Source organism: Prunus dulcis, chromosome 7 (assembly GCF_902201215.1).
Source record: "Prunus dulcis chromosome 7, ALMONDv2, whole genome shotgun sequence".
NCBI lineage: Eukaryota > Viridiplantae > Streptophyta > Magnoliopsida > Rosales > Rosaceae > Prunus > Prunus dulcis.
In genome coordinates this window covers 8,299,515-8,315,652 of record NC_047656.1, presented here as the reverse complement: position 1 = coordinate 8,315,652, position 16,138 = coordinate 8,299,515, and the positions used below count along the sequence as shown (strand labels likewise).

General features: G+C 40.4%; 1 pseudogene; it reads left to right on the top strand.

Moving 5' to 3' along the window:
• Window positions 1–3,805: 3,805 nt before the first annotated feature.
• LOC117635306 overlaps window positions 3,806–16,138 on the top strand; it is a 57,839-nt pseudogene continuing 45,506 nt past the window's right edge.

Genomic DNA, 16,138 nt, shown 5'->3' with positions numbered 1-16,138 from the left:
GACCTCAATTCAAGTCTAAGCTATACATTATACGAGAAGGATACGCGGTTCACAAATAAATAAAAATCTTTCTCTCTCTCTCTCTCCCCCAAGACTAACCCAGGCTTTCCAACAATTCTCTCCAATCAAATCATCCCCAAATCCCAGCCTTCAATACCCACATTCAAACCCAAAATTCCCTCATTCTAGACCCAAACTGAAATATTTTTACTCCAAATCAAATGGACAGACCATAAATAATGAAAAATAGGTATGCTATTTTTGTAAATATGGTTTTAATTTATAAAAAGTGTAGAAAAAATTTCAATTACAAAGTAACATTCCTATTTTTGTATGGAAATAATGTACCTATTTTCTTACATAATAGGTACAAAAAATTCATTTATTCGAGCTATATATTTTTTTTACCTTTTTGTTTTTGTTTTTTTGTTTTTGGTTCCATAGTATCATTTAATTAACATCCCTATTTTTTCTATGAGTATTGTATCTATATTACAAGTAAAGTACCTATTTTTTCTACGAGTATTGTACCTAATTAACGTACCTATTTTTTCTATGAGTATTGTACCTAATATTAGAATATATATTTTTGTATGAGTAACATACAAAGTAACGTACCTATTTTTTCTATGAGTATTGTACCTATTAGAATATATATTATAGATGGTCAAGAGAGGAAAGAAAAAGTGAGATAAAGAGGATAGAAAAGTTGATATAGATCCAAATTTTTATCAAGGAGTTGGGTTTAATTCTCGGATTTAGTGACTTTGATCCAAGTTTTTTTATATTATGTGACTTCTTATGTTACTCTTATATTGGTATTTTTAGATTTATACAATAGAAAATGCAAGACACTGTGTATTTTTAGGTTTATAGAATAGAAATTGCAACATAGTGTGTATTTTTATGTTACTCTTATATTAGTGTTTTTAGATTTACATAATAAAAACTGCAACAGAGTCTGTGTTTTTATGTTACTCTTATTTTGACATTTCTTATGTTTATAATTAAGAATAGAAAGTGCAACACATTGTTTATGTTTATGTTACTATTTGTATTTTCAAGCTTATATAATAGAAACTGCAATATTGTGTGTATTTTTATGTTACTCTTATGTTAGTACCTTTAGGTATATAGAATAGAAACTGTGACTCAGTGTGTATTTTTTTTTATTACTCTCACATTTGCATCTTTAATCTTATATAGTAGAAACTGCAACACAGTGTGTATTTTTATGTTACTCATGCATTGGTATTTTTAGTATTATAGAATAGAAACTACAACACAACGTGTATATGGGTTGCTAATTTTATGTTACCTTTATATTTACATTTTTATAGAATAGAAAGTGCAACATTGTGTATATTTGTATGTTATTCTTATATTGGTATGTTTAGGTCTATGAAATATAAACTGAAACTTTTTTTTTTTTTTTTTTTAATGAGGAAAAAGGATTTCATTCATAATCCAAAAGATTCATACAAAAATCCACATGATTACAGTGGCCTCGTTAAAACCTTCCTAGGAAATCTACATGTGGCAAACTCTATAGTTGGAAAGAGTACCACACATATCATGGACTAGCAGAGTAGTCTAAAACCCGGGCCACTTTGGATCACTACAATGAACAAGAAAATACTAACAAAAGATAGATACATAAGACCTCGCAGAAGAGCACACCAACACATCCCAAAATGTCAAAAGAAGCCTTTTGTTAGAAATCATAGTCCTTTAGACAACACAAGAGTTGTAGTGCATGCCAAGGGCCAGAGATAATAGAGAACACACCAAGAAAGAAACCGTAGGGGCAAACAAAGAAAGACCCCAAAAAGAGCACGAATGTCATCTCCTTTGTTCTTAATCCATACCCTTCACCGATAAGGCGGAGGGACTAAGAGTGGCCTCTTAGCATGACGAACTCCCCACATAAGATCATCACAGTAGGAACATTTATCGGATGCTAAGCGCACAAACGTTCCAACGAACACATAAGGGAGAACTGGAACATTGCCCTATCAGTAAACTCGTCAATGCAAACTCTCTACACTCACTAGGAGAATCTGTGAGTATAGGGTGTCAATCGAAAAATTACTCAAAAAATGTAAGGGCTCTATCACCACTCGGATCCCATGTCCCTATCACAAAAGAACCCAGAGAGATGGGAACATAGATTGCAACCAACAAACCTAGTTACCGAAAATCGTGCCCAACGCCAAGAATCCAAGAACGCACAAGATCCATATAGCCCAAGAAAAACCCTAGAGGCCAACCATCTATAAACCCCCAGCATGCACCAAAAGCACCTCACTACCAAACCACTGAGAAAACACACGCGAGGGACCCGACCAAGAAGACGCCATAGATCAACAAAAGAACCCTAACATAACCAGATCTCACAGAAGAAAACGCACCTCGAAGATAGGAAAAGGCATCCATATAGAGGACCACAACCTAGGTGAGGGCGCCGACTACAGGGAGTGGATGGAAGAGAACCGTTTCGCTTGGCTCTCCTCGTGTACGAGAGAGTGACCCCAAACTCAATGTGCATTTTAATGTTAATCTTGTATTGGTATTTTTATGTTTATATAATTAAAACTACAATGCAATAAGTATTCCTATGTTACTTTTATATTGATATTTTTAGGTTTAATTACCTTTATATCATTATATATTATTTTACAATAAATTGACAAGTTAACTGCTACTCTTTTTATGTTTTTTCACAAGAGAATAGTGAGATATGTTAGTAATGTTACAAAATCAATTGCTAAGAAAACAAAGAAAGGAAAAAAAAAGAAAAAAAAAGGAAATAGCAATACAAAAAAAAAGGTAAGAGAATAATAATAAACAATAATTATATAGTGTAGTTTCACTTCTTTTTTTTTTTCTTTAATAAGAAATTTTTTCATTAGTGAACAATTATTTTCTCATTTGATAAGAAAAAAAATGATAATTTGTGTAAATGAAAAAATAAAATATTTAAGTTGATCTTGAAACAATATAGTATATAAAGAATAAATTCTCATGATAAGCAAGAAGGAAAGTCTAGCTTGGTTGGTTATATGCCTCTTTGACCAAAGTGAAGGACTTGATTCGAGTCCTCTAATGGCATACTTTTTCCTTCTTTTTTTTTTCTTTTTTTTTTTTTAAATTATTGAAGGTGATTTATCAATGTGCCACATAATTGCCACCAATAAAGGCGGCCATGGTGACCGGTCGTGGTTGGCAGAGGTGGTGGTTGTTGAGGGCGGGTGCTGGCCGGCAGTGGTCCAAGAGGTACAAACTTTGGGCCACCCTTTTAAACAAAAAGGATAAAACTGTCTTTTCTCTTATTAATTTAAACAGATCCAACAAATTTGAGTCTCTTGATTGAACTTTTCCAAAATAAAATTCAAAACCCAAAACCCAAATAGTCCTTTATATTATGTGACTTCTACCTAATTTTTCTTAAAGTATATATGAACTTACCCTTTTAATTGTATTTATACAAAAAATTTGTCTTGACTATAACATGTAGGATAAAAAAAAGTTACATTATATGCTTTATTTTACCACGATGTAGAAAAAACATCTAACCCTCTAGCTCATAAGCACCCAAACAAACATACATGCACGTTTTGGTAATTTTGTGCCTTAATTTATTTCCCATTTGGATTGGGGTTGTTTTTCCTTTTGTTAACTAGATTTCCTTATACTTCCTGGTTGCATTAGGATTTCCAATTCATAGAACCAATATATATACTAGGCCTAGCCTAATTAGAATTGTGTATCATTGATACTTGAGGCAGCTTATCGCAATAACAAGATGGCTGGAAGAACGACATGCATGGTCATGCCTGCAGCTGGGTTTATAATTATAACAATTCTCCTCGCTGTTAGTACCACCGTCGCTGACGATTCGACACCGATACCTGCTGATGGTTCCCAAGTTGGCAGCTGGTTTGATAACAACGTCAAGCCGTTAGCAGAATGCAAGGGCGTGTTTGATGCCGCCCTTGTAACGGCTGAGGATGGCCCAAAACTTATCAAGGTCATGAAAGATGGAAGTGGAAACTTCAAAACCCTCACGGATGCCATTAATAGCATCCAAGAGAGGAACACCAAGCGTGTGGTCGTGTACATTGGAGGTGGAGCGTACAACAAGAAAATCAAAATCCCACAAAATAAACCATTTGTGACGTTGTATGGATCGCCAAAAAATATGCCAACTTTGATGTTTGATGGCACGGCTCAGAAGTATGGGACTGTCTACAGTGGTACATTGACTGGAATCTGACTATTTTAGGGCTGCTAACATTATTGTTACGGTACGTAATTATGAATTGATTAATTTGCTTTAGTTAGAGAAATGTTATATTATTCTAATGATGGTAATGTATGTATCATGGTCTCATGGAGTGGTTTAATATAATTTTGCAGAATTCGGCGCTAGAGCTGGATGGGATGCACAGGCAGTTGCATTGCAGATCTCCGGGGACAAGGTAGCGTTCTACAATTGCAAGTTTATTGGATTTCAAGACACTCTTTATGATTACAAGGGCTTGCATTTCTTCAAGGACTGCTACATTCAAGGAACCGTAGATTTCATCTTCGGAAAAGGAAATCTCTCTACTTGGTATGTGTTGTAATAATTTGCCTCATAGAACCATACAATAATTTCTTAGAGTTGAGATCATTTGTGCATTGCAAAATAACTGGCACTACATATGTGAGGGCACTACTACGATTTACTATTTGCGCGACGAAGAAAATTTCGTCGCGCAAGAAGTACTGTTGTGACGAAAAAAAAATTCCGTCGCGCAAACAACAGATAACAAGCGCGACAAATAATTTCGTCGCGGAAAGAGTCCATGCGCGACGTAAATAAATTTCGTCGCGCAAAGGTGGTAAAAACTCGTCTATGTTGTTGGCGCCAAAATCTTGCGCGACGACAGAGATCGTCGCGCATGACAATATTGCGCGACAATTCCTGATATTCGTCGCGCAAAGATGGACACAAAATTGGCTCCTTTTATGGCGGTAAAAACATTTTGCGCGACGAGAGTTTTCGTCTCAAAAGACAACTTAGCGCGACGAAAAAATCAACCGTCGCGTAAGAAAACGAGGGAAACTTATTTTTGGCGCCAATATGCAGGGGGTTTTTGCGCGACGGAAGTGCCGTCGTCGCGTAAAGTTTAATAGCGGTGCGTTCTTGCGCGACGAAATAGTTTTATTTGCGCGACGAAAGTTACACTTTGCGCGACGCCGGATTGTATTTGCGCGACGGAATTTTGTGCGACGAATAATTTTGTTCGTCGCGCAAAAAAGCAGATGTCGACACGTGATTGCGCGACGGAAATGTTGTTTTGTGCGACGGAAAAGTGGGTTTTCGCGACGGCGTTTCGCGCGACGAATTTTCCTTGTTCGTCGCGCAAAGTCCTTCTTCTTCATATTTGTATCTGCCATTGCAGAGGCAGAATGCAAAAATTGCATTCTGCCTCTCTCTCACTCTCCCTCCCTGCTGCTGCTCTGCTGTGAATTCTGTACGTTTATTAGGTATGTATTTTTTGTCGTTAGTTTAAATGTATTAATGTAAATTCGTACTAATGCTATTAATTTTGTTCTCGTTAGGGATATTTGTGATTAGTGATTGGTGGAGAACGATTGAGAAGGTATGTTATTGTAAAAGTTTGTTTGTTATGTTTGTACTTTTTTTGTGAAGTTATATGTTTATAATGTTGTGAAATTGTGCGTGACGTAGCACAATGTGTTGTGATGTACGAAGTTAATTGAAATTAACTTCGTACTTTTATTTTTATGTTTAGTAACACGTAGTTTCCCGTTCGAGATTAGTTGGATTTCGTGCATGGATGCGTAAGGCATGACTGCGGTCCAATTAATTCTTGAATTGTCCCATTATTTGGACAGTTTGGTAATGCATAGTGTTGTCACATAATCTTCGGCTACAGGATTAGGTTTCGATTGTGGAGATTTCGGTGTCATCTCGGTACGTTCTTCGGGTGGTACGTAGGTATTTATACCTATGCCCACTTCAAGAACTGTGTCGAGATGCTGCCGAAATTAATCCACGTCGAAATCTAATCTCATGTAGCCGTAGGTTACGTGACAGGACTATGCATTCCCGAATGGGATAGGGCCCTTACCGGAGGCATAAGGTGACATTATAACTTCGTATGAAGTTGTTGTGATTGTTGTGTCGTGATTGTGGTTTCAGGAATTATGAGCAGAAGGTGGATACAGAACCCGAATAGATGCGCAGACGAATACTTGGATGGAATCGAGGATTTTATTGAGTTTGCACGTAGACACAACCCGGGTGCAACTAGAATCCGTTGTCCTTGTAGGAGGTGTAACAACACGTTGTTTGAGACAATTGAAAATGTTGGATTTCATTTAGTAAGGAATGGAATGATTGAAACATATAGCATTTGGAACCTTCACGGCGAACAAGTAGACCATGCTTCGTCTTCAAATGCCCCAAGAGTGGACAATGTTGAACCTATTGTGGATCCTAATGATCAAGTCATGGGTATTATACAGGATGCTTTTCCATTCGCATCGACCAACATCAATCGGGAAGGGGAAGATGACGTGCCTACACCAATAGACAGTGCGGAGTTTGAACAGTATGAAAAACTGTTAAAAAATGCCAACCAAGAGTTATACCCGGGGTGCGAGAGCTTTTCCGTTCTCACTGCCATTGTGGAGCTAATGCACGGAAAAATAAAGTATCGTATGTCGAACTTGTGTTTCGATTACTTTTTGGGGTTTTCAAGAGAATGCTTCCGACGGACAATTGTTTGCCGAAAGACCATAAACATGCACAGAAGGTGTTGCATGGTCTTGGATTGGGTTATGAAAAAATCCACGCTTGCAAAAACAATTGCATGTTATTCTACAAAGAGCATGAAACGTTGGATACATGCCCTATATGCAATGAGTCGAGGTTCAAAATGACATCCCAGAATAGAACGACTAAGATACCACAAAAAGTGATGCGTTATCTGCCCCTTAAACCTAGGTTGCAGAGATTGTATATGTCGACGCATACTGCCACAGACATGAGATGGCATAAGGAAAAACGGGTAGACGATGATGTGATGCGGCATCCTGCAGATGGGGAGGCATGGAAAGAGTTCGATCGAACGTTCCCCGAGTTTGCTGCTGATCCCCGAAATGTTAGATTGGGACTTGCCACTGACGGATTCAATCCGTATGGGGTTCTAAACCAACACCACAGCACTTGGCCGATTTTCGCATTCCCATATAATTTGCCGCCTTGGAAATGCATGAAAAAAAAATACATGATGATGACTGTTTTGATAACTGAGGATCCTGGCAGGTCAATTGATGTGTACTTAAGGCCTCTGGTTGATGAGCTGAAGGATTTATGGACAAGCGGTGTTCGCACGTACGATAAATCAACTGGGAGGATGTTCACTTTGCGGGCAGCAGTTATGTGGACTGTGAATGATTTCCCAGCATATGCAATGGTTTCTGGGTGGAGCACAAAGGGTTATATGGCATGTCCTGTATGCAAGGAAGATGTAACTTCTGGTTGGCACGCAGGAAAAGTTTGTTACCTTGGTCATCGGAGATGGTTGCCATGGGACCACGAATGGCGGGAAAAAGATAAAGAGTTCGACGGGAACACAGAGCGTCGCCTCAGACCTAGAGAATGGTCCGGTGATGAGATCTTGGAACAGCTGAACCGTTTGGATTTTGCTCCGTTCGGAAAAACAGTGAGTCGGACCAGACCTTCTACACATTTGAACTGGACGCACAAGCCTATGTTTTTTGAGCTCCCATATTGGTCGAAACTGAAATTGAGGCACAATCTAGATGTGATGCATGTTGAGAAAAATGTATTCGACACATTGGTGGGCACGATTCTAGATATCGAGGGGAAGACGAAGGACACGATCAAAGCTCGTCTTGATTTGGAAAGAATGGGCATACGAAGGGGTTTATGGATGAATAGGGACAGTGATAAAGCTAGAAGGGATCTTGCATTCTTTTCTATGAAACCGAATGACAAAAAAGAGTTTCTAAAGTTTGTATCGTCTGTCAAATTTCCCGATGGGTATGCTTCTAATATCGCACGTTGCGTGAATGTCGATGGGGGTAAATTTACTGGACTTAAGAGCCATGACTGCCATGTGTTTATGCAACGCCTACTTCCTGTGGGTATTCGACACCTACTGCCGGAAGATGTGGTGAAGCCAATCATGTTGTTATCCAGATTTTTTTCCCAACTGACGGCAAAAACATTGCGAAGGACAGACATGTTTCAGTTGCGCCATGACATTGTCCAAGTCCTATGCAAGTTTGAGATGATATTTCCTCCAGCTTTCTTTACAAGTATGATGCACGTGATGGTTCACTTGCCAGAAGAGGCATTGCTTGCTGGTCCTGTCAACTATCGCTGGATGTATCCAATAGAAAGGTATATAATCTTTATCATTTGTGTATGCATCATTATCGACAGTTTGCTAATTTGTATCATATCGTTTTATTTTGGCAGGCTTCTCGGAGAGCTGAAAAAAAGTGTACGCAACAGGGCAAAGCCCGAAGGATCAATTATAGAGGCTTGGGTTCAATATGAGTCGCTTACTTTCTGTGGAATGTATTTAAAAGATGTGGAGACGGTTTTCAATCGTCCTCAACGCAATAATGACGGAGGTATGAGAAATGAAAAACTTTCTGTTTTTGCCCAAAGCGCACGACCATTTGGAGATCCTGGACGAGGAGAGTCGTTTTCTAGAAATGACATGGAGGTAGCGCATTGGTTCGTATGAACAATTGTGATGAGATAATGGCCTACTTAGATGAGCATGAACAGATGATGAAGCGAGAACATCCATCACATTTGGTTGCCCGGAAACACCGTGAATTATTTCCACAATGGTTTTTGGATTCTGTAAGTTATAAGTGTTTTGTAATTGACAAATATAAATTGTAGTATTTAATTTTGTCAGACTAACATGTAAATGGTTTTGTATACTATTAGGTGAATAAATTGAAATCATCGAATTCCCCCACTTACAGTGATGAGTTATATAACTTGGCGTTCGGCCCAATTCGCGCTGAATTGTTCTCGGGTTGTAATGTTAACGGCGTCAAATTTTTGGGGGCCGCACGAGATGACAAGTTGTGTACGCAAAACAGCGGTGTCCATGTCCCAGGTGGAGGCGAAAGTACGGACATTGATTTCTATGGCAAACTGACAACTGTCGTGCAATTGCTTTACAAAGATCGATACCAAGTCATCATGTTTAAGTGTCGATGGTTCGATACCAACCCAAATAGGGCGGGAAGTGTTAAAATCGACCATGGAGTACTGTCTGTGAACATTAACAGAACTTGGTATGATGACGACCCGTACATTTTGGCAAACATGGCGTCCCAAATTGTGTATCTAGATGACCCTAAAGCCGGGAGCGGGTGGAAAGTTGTGCAGAAGATGGATCATAGGAACGTGTATGATATACCAGAACTAGACCCAAGTGACAACGGCGTCGACAATGTGGCTGACCAACGTTTAGAATCTTCAATGGAAAATGATGCGGAAACACTTCGAGATACAAATGTTATACAAGAACCGTTTCAAATAGAAGGAGTGTCTTCAGTCGAAATACCGATTCAGTCAATTACAATTGACCTCGGTGATCTTCCCCGATACGATGTTGCAGTGGGCCCTAGCAACGCCGATGATGCAGTTATAGAGGAGGAGGAGGAAGAAGATTGGGAGACCGAGAGTGATGATAGCGGCGATAACGAAAGTTATTATAGTTCAGATGATGAATAATGAATTTATTTGTAAATTTATTATGTTAGTGTATTCATTTTGTGTAATACAAATCTTTGAATATATGTAGTTGTCCATATGTAGTTGTGTATTCATTCTCCATATTTCATCACAAACTTCATTGGAATGTCAATACTTTAGTCAATACTTTAGTCAGTACTTATTACGACCCCATGCTTGTTGATTGGTTTTTATTTATTTATTTATTCATGCCTTAAGGCCTCTTCAATTATTATTTTTTTCTTTTGAGATATAGTTATTTCTTCATGTTTAAACAGAAAATTTAAGTTATTTCTCCAATATTAGCTGTGTGCCACTTATTTTTCTTCACTTTGGTTCATGATTAGTGGCATCAATCTAGTCAAACCGATAAATTCGGTCGATTCAAATCTTAATTATCAATTTAGTTTGGTTTTGATGAAGAAATACAAAGCCTTTCCAAAAAATACAAAGCATAAAAAATGATGAATACAAAACCTTTCCAAAAAATACAAAGCATACACAATTTGAATTAAAGGGGGAGTTATGGCGCCAAATCCTTGCGCGACGAAGTCTCTTTATCGTCGCGCAAAAATACCATACGCGACGCATAAAAATGCGTCGCGTAAATTTTGCGCGACGAACAAACCTCGTCGCAATAGTTTTGCGACGAATACATGTGCGTCGCGTATGGTGTTTTTGCGCGACGATAAGAAGACTTCGTCGCGCAAATATATATTAGGTAACGTTATAGTATAATATATACACACATATATATTTCAAATTGGCGATCGAAGTAGTTCATTGTATTCATATGGAGTGTAGGACTGTTGGTGCAAAAAATCATCAACATCGGAGTTCAAATAACCGTTCAATCATCACTTTTTATTTAGAACCGTCGAAAAGTTTTACCCCGTTACTTAATCTCTGAATGTTTTTTTTGGCCGATTTTTGCTGTCTATGATCTCGAATTATAAAAAAACAAGTTTGACGGCTGGATGACTGAAACTAGTTTCGTAGACTGCGTGTGCTATCAAAATCATATATTCACCAAAAACTCAAAAATTTGTTCATACATTTGTCAAAATGTAACTTAACGTTTATGTGGTATCCCCTAGTGTAAAAATCTGAAATTGAAGATCAAATTCAGTCATTGTATTCATATAGGGTCAACAAATGTTGCTGTAAAAAAATGATCAAAATCGGAATTAAAATAACCGTTAAATCATGACTTTTCATTTATAACCGTCGAAATATTTTGTCCCGTTTTCTGATATCTGAATGTTTGGTCGTTTTGATTTTTGGCGTATACGATCTCCAAGTATAAAAAAATAAGTTTGCCGGTTGGATCATTGAAACTATTTTAGGGTTTAGGGTTTAGGGCTTAGGGCTTAGGGTTAGGGTTTAGGGTTTACATTTTAGGGTTTAGGTTTTGCGCGACGAATAACATTTCCTATCGTCGCGCAAAGTGAAAGTCATAAAGATTGCGCGACGGATATGTTTTCATTCGTCGCGCAATCTGGGACACACAGTTCACCCCTCCATCCCCTTTGAACACTTAGTGAAAATTTCAACCGAATGAAATTATGAACTCGCGCGACGAACAAAATAAAAACGTCGCGCAATACAAAGTTTATTCGTCGCGCAATCCCTCGACCCCTCTGAACACTTAGTGAAAATTTCAACCGAATCAAAATCTTGAACACGCGCGACGAATAACGCGCCTTCGTCGCGCAAAAGGCAAAGACCCTTTCAGCCTCCCTCTAAACCCTAAATCCCAAAATTTTGGCGGCTAGAATGTGTTTTGCGCAACGATTATAGTGCTTCCCGTCGTGCAAGGGTAATATTGCGCGACGCTTATTGACTTCGTCGCGCAAAAGGCACTTCAGTTTCAACCTCCCGCTAAACCCTAAATCCCAAAATTTTGGCGGCCAGAATGTGTTTTGTGTGACGATTATAGTGCTTCCCGTCGCGCAAGGATAATATTGCGCGACGCTTACTTACTTCGTCGCGCAAAAGGCAGAGACCAGCGTCGCGCAAAAGGCAGAGACCCTTCAGTTTCAGCCTCCCGCTAAACCCTAAATCCCAAAATTTTGGCGGCCAGAAAGTGTTTTGCGCGACGAATAGAGATCTTCCCGTCGCGCAAGGATGTCCTTGGGCGACGCACAGTTCCTTCGTCGCGCAAAAGGCACAGTCCTTTCAGTTTCAGCCTCCCGCTAAACCCTAAATCCCAAAATTTTGGCAGCCAGACAGTGTTTTGCGCGACGAATACAGTCCTTCCCGCCGCGCAAGGTTCATTAATGCCATTTTGCGTGACGGATATGTCGTCACGCAAGATTCATTAATTCTATTTTGCGCGACGCATTTTACTATTCGTCGCGCAAAGTCGAATAAATCTGCAGAAACGACCCGAGGCCTCCTTCTTCCCCATTTCTGGTTTTCCTCCTTCCCTGCCTCTCTCTCCGCCGTCACCTCAGCCCTCTCTCTCCGCCGTCACCTCAGCCACCTCCCTGCCGTCACCTCAGCCGCCTCCCTGCCGTCGCAAATTCGTCGATTTTTCCCGATTCTTCGCCGGCCGATTTCTCTCTCCTCCGGCCACCATTTCCGACGCCTGAGGTATGATTTCTCGACTATTTTTTGTGCTCTAGCTGATGGTTGGTTAGGATTTACTGAATTTTCGCTGTAGGAAATAGGAATTAAAACCCTAGGTTTTGGCCGGTTTGGGAATGTCAAATCCGGCCACTTCCGGCCATTTTTCGGGGTAGGTCCGAGAACAAAAGTGGCTCCAATTAATGTTTTCAACCTAGGGTAGGAACCTTGGCCCTTAGTTTTTAGAATTTTCCGGCGAATTTTATCGCTTTGGACACCCACGCGCTGCCGGCGCGTGTGGTGGCGGGTGGGATACTGTGGCAGTGGGGCATTGGGTCCCAGAGCAATCCCCTGTTTGTCACGAGCGCGTAGGTTTGCTCGGATTTGAATTTGGTTGCCGTTTGAGTCTTGATCGGATTTCGCCTATTGTGCGATTTCCAGGTTTGATATGTTCGGACCGTTGGATCGAACTGAAACTCACGTAGTTGTACCTTTGTGTTTCTAGGATCGTTTAGGATTCGACCGATCGTTGATCGGAGTCCCGGATACTCCGAAATTCCAAACCCTAGGTCATGCTATGCTTTTAATTAATTAGTTTAAATTCTGAATGAAATTATATGTGCAGATGTCAGACTTGATTAGACGTGGTAGGTCGATGACGACTGCACCGAGTTCGGATCCCCCGGCTCAGTCGGCATCTGCTGCCACTGCTCCAGCTTTGCTGGACCACGTGGTGGTTGGTCCCGGGGCGTCCCAGGCGCCTGCGTCATCTGCGTCATCCGTCGCGCAGCCAGCTAGTGCTAGGCGGCGGCACCGGCCCACCGACACCATCGACACGACATCGACCGACGGTACTGGTGCCTCGGGATCACAGCCAGGTATAACTACACTTTTGTATTGTTAATTTTATATTGAAATTTGACAATGTTTTTTTATTTAACATTAATACCTTATTTCTTTGCAGCGAAGAAGAACACCCGGGGACCGTGTCGTCAGCTGAAGACGGCGAAGGTCACCGGGTGACCAACAGTCGTATTAGCATCGGATACGACGAGCGCCATCGGGCTGCACCGACGGCGGAGTTGCATAGCTCCTTGGCCCACGACATTGGCCACGTCGTGCGGACCCATTGCCCGATGCAATGGAAGTCTTGGAGGGTCATGCCCGACGAGATCAAGGCGGAGGTTCGCGGCCAGTTGTCGGTATGTACCTTACATTTTCATTATTTTTCTTTAAAATTGTGTATATTTCTATTACTTAACGTATCTAATTAATTGATTGCAGACGAACTATAACTTGGAGGATCTCGACGAAGAGTCGTTGACGTACGTCAACAGACTCTTCGCTGAGAGGTACAAGCAGTGGAAGAGCGACTTGCACCACCATTTTCAGGCCTATGATGATCCGCAAGTCGCTCTTCAGGAGGGTTGCCCGAAGGAGCTTGAGGGGCGGGAGGATAGTTGGGAGTGGCTCTGCGCTCATTTTCAAGCGCCCGAATTTGCGGTATTTTTTTTAATTATATTTGTTTAATTATTACTTATTACTTATTAATGTTTATTTTATTTTTTTATTTCATTATTATTTAATTTTTTATATTTTAACTAATACGTTTCATTTTTTGTATAACAGAATAAAGCCCAAGTGAATAAGGGTAATAGGAAGAAGAAGACCCTTCTCCACCATTCCGGCTCCAGACCCTTTTCGTATAGGATGGATGCACGGCGTCGGGTAATAATCACAAAATTTTTATTTCATTTTTAATGTCATTTTTATTAATTTATTTTTTTCATACTAATATTTTTCTTCTCTTGTTCAATTTAGGAGGGGTCCAAGTTCCCAGAGATCGACGCCTTTGGTGACGTTTATGTTCGACCCGGGAATGAGTTGGCCGAGTCCCTTCATGTAAGTATTATTTAATTTTAATTCTTATGTTACGCATTCAATTTATATGCATGTTTTAATTTATATTTTATGTTATGTTCAACAGACGACGATGGTGGAGAGGAGCCAGTTGGTTCTTCAGGAGTCCGCCTCCCAGCTTCCTCCCGAGACTCCGATCGAGTCTGTGGCTCCTCCACAGGATGCTGGATTTCAGATCTTGACGGAGACGTTGGATCAGACTCTCGGGAGGAGGCCGGGGACATATTGTCGAGGGATGGGGAATGCCCGGCGGAGGGAACCTAGACCTCGTTCATCGGCGCAGTCAAACAGTCAGGTCACTGCTTTGACAGCACAGGTGGCCACTCTTGAGAACAAGTTGTCGGCCATTCTGCAGTCCCTCGCACAGTCCGGCATTCCAGTCCCGCATTTTGATGCGCCGACCTCCGAGCCCGTCCATCCCGAGCATCCCCACCAGACCACTGCCCCGGTGAACGCCCCCTCCGACCCGCATATTGGCGACGACTCGGTTGATTTTGATTCATTATTTGATTAGTGTATTTATTTTCATCATAAACATTTATTTTATTTGTAATACATTTATTTTATTTTATAACAAAATTTTATTCTAATTTATTTTTATTGCAATTTCATTGTTTAATCAATAAAAAAAAACCAATTTTATTTAAAATAAAAAATATTTAAAATAAAAAATATTAAAAATATTAAAAAAAAATTGTAATATTATGTTTGCGCGACGGCAAATATTTCGTCGCGCAAACCCGCATGTAACAAAAAAAATAAAAAAATCAACTTTTTTATTACTTTTAATTCTTGCGCGACGAATACATACGTCTCGCAAACACGTTTTGCGCGACGAATAGTTTCGTCGCGCATCTTCTTCGGCGCGACGACAGAGATTTTCGTCGCGCAAATATATGAGCGACGAAAACTTTCTCATCGCGCGAATGGTTCTGCGGCGAACATCTACGTCTCCCGAACAAGCTTTGCGCGACGAATTATTTTCCGTCGCGCTATTCCTTTCGTCGCGCAAATATACGTGCGCCGAATAATTGATCGTCGCGCAAATGTTATGCGACGAACAGTTGTTTCGTCTCCATAATTATATTTAACTATAAACACCCATCTGCATCCTACAGGCTTCATTCACTTTGGTAGATCAAGGATGTCACATGTATTATTTTTCTGCAGCGCCTCCATTTCAATATTCATGGCTTCAGCCCACTTTGGATCATTAAATGCCTCCTCAACACGGGTTGAAATTTTAATACTATCCATTCTGGCCACAAAAGCTTTGCACTCAGGAGATAACATGTGATCCATCACATAATGGGCAGTAGCATATCTTGCTTTGCCTTCTGGTGAGTAACGATCAGGTGGAACCCCACGGTTCTGTCTAGGCGGTAAAACATAAGAATCATCAGTAGTATGAATAGAAGCACTTACCTTAGGATTATCCAGGGGAGCTTGATCGGGTACTATTAGGGAAGCTTCATAGGGGGTAATCGGTTCAGTGACAGCAGTGACATCAGTTAAAATAGCAGGTTCAACGGGTGTAGCAGGTTCGGCCGGTTCAGTAGGTTTGGTCGGTTCTTCCCTTTGTATCAAACTATCCAATACCACTCCACCTTGTAAATCTAGCCAGCTATGTTCTTCACTACTAGTCTCCCCCTGAAGGACATGCTCGAGTGTATCAGAGAAGAACATTTCATCCTTAATAAAGGTAACATCCATAGAGACATAGAGACGTCGAGTTGCAGGATGATAGCATCGGTAGCCTTTCTGATGAGGAGAGAAACCGAGAAAGACACAGCAGGGAGCACATGGGTCCAGCTTACTCCTCTGATTCTGATGGAGGTGAAC